Below are 1970 nucleotides of genomic sequence, written 5' to 3'. Positions count from 1 at the left end.
AACTTCTGCCTAAAGCTGCCTGGGGAAAAACCGGCAGCTCTAAGAAGAGCTAGAGAGGGGCAAACAGGCAGGACAGGGAGGGGAAGGGGAAAAAATGGAGAATTAGAAAAGACAAAAACCCAAGGGAGAGAAAAACAAACACGCTTTCCGAAGCAATAACCAGCAAAAGGTTCCAAAAAGCCCAGGACTGACTGAGAGAGAGAAATTTTACCCTGATGAGCAAGCTCAAGAATTATGCTCATGTTCAAGTATCTCATCTATCTCTCTCGTAGCGGAAAGAGTCCCGCCAGCCCGGCAGAAGCCGCAAGCCCACAGTCAGCAGAGGTGCCCGGGAACGTAGGCAGAACTTCTTCACGGCAACCTCCAAGTTCAATGACAGAGACTCAGCCAGACGGAGAAGGGAAATCAAAGGACAAAGGAAATGAAAGGACAACTATGGAAGGATGTAGATGGGGAAGTGGTTTGGATACAGCAAGAAGTCTCTGAGAGGGAAGGTATCGTTCGAGAGGAGCCTATAAAGGGGAAGCTCAACAGACCTGGTGACAGGTTACCGCTGCTATCGTCAAAATCACACAGCACGTAGAGGAGCCACTGTCTAAATGCCCATAGAGAGAACAATTTCAAACTGTTCTGTGTACGTACAACAGTAAAGAGGGGGTTTTTGAGGTCTCCTTCAGGGTCAAGGCTTATTGCAAGCTTTTGACGGGTTAAAAGACTTTCATCCTAGCGATACAGTTACCAGCACACCCAAGGGCAGCCCCTTGTCCCTCTGACACCAAGGCACCCCCAGCTTTCCAAGGCATGCGGGAGGACAAGTGATCACCGCTTCACGCTTCTCTGCCTCGAAACGCAGCTGTGGCAAACTTCTTCACCGACAGATGGGTGGGTGGGCCTGGACTCTGGCATTCCCTCTCTCTACAAACCAACCAGTGCTGCCTTTCACTTGGTCAGCCTCCTCCTGCAAATCAAAGCAAGGTACCTGAAATACCAGACCAGACTCCTCTAACAGGGCTCTGCCTTCGTGAAGATAGCAGGACCATGTCCCAGATGCTGTTAGGACGAGGAGGCTGGTTTCTGGTGTGGGCACCTGGAAGGTGATTCACGCTCATATGCATGTGAAAGCAGCAGAGGATCTCTAAGGGTTCAAGCTTGTCCTTCACAAAGCTTGGCAAGTATCGGCGATACATCCTATCCAGAGGAGCAAGAGTCCAGACGCAATTAGCAGATGCTACTAACCACTGAGACAGGAGCCCTGGAAGGATACAACGTGGCATGAAATCACCCAGGTTGTGGAGGAAAGGCAAGGTGAGAGGGATCAGGGGTCTGATGCCAAGAGTCAGTGCTGACGTTACTGAACAGGTTCTAAATCTTATATTAAATAAAAGACTCGGTCTACTGGGGTGAAAGGAGAAGGTGGTCTCCATGCAAAGCAGCCGTCGTCAGCCTGTTACAGAAATCAGCCCTGGTGGCTTTCACAGCACGACATTTTAACCAGAGTCCCACATCTCAGGTGGGTTGATGTGCATGCTCAGAGTCCCAGTCCACGTTACATTTCCCCATCTGTAAAGGGCTTGGATGTGCTGGATTAGTTTTTTAGGTGTCACTTTTTAAAGTAGGAGCCACCTACTCCAGATTGGAGTCCAACACCAAATACTGGGCTTCTGGAAGAAGACATTTTGGCAGCTCAAACCCAGTCCTCATGTTTCTATTCTCCCTTGAATAAAACGTCTGAGATACCACAACGTGCTTAATTTAAAAATAATAAAATGGCAGGGGTGTGTGTTGTGGGGGAAACAAGGGCAGAAAGGGAATACACAGCAAAGGGCAGGGCAAGGCAGGTGTGACAGATTGATCCCATGGCTGAAATGCTTGCTGTGCTTGACAGGAGGAAAAGAGGCGGGTAGGGCTTGGTGGTGGGGTTGGCAGCTCATGTAGGGCACCCCTCTTCGTCCTGCCTTTGCTCAGGTTTC

The sequence above is a fragment of the Cariama cristata genome, unplaced genomic scaffold, assembly GCF_000690535.1.
Source record: "Cariama cristata isolate BGI_N322 unplaced genomic scaffold, ASM69053v1 scaffold17620, whole genome shotgun sequence".
Lineage (NCBI taxonomy): Eukaryota > Metazoa > Chordata > Aves > Cariamiformes > Cariamidae > Cariama > Cariama cristata.
Note: the sequence above shows the minus strand (reverse complement) of the source record.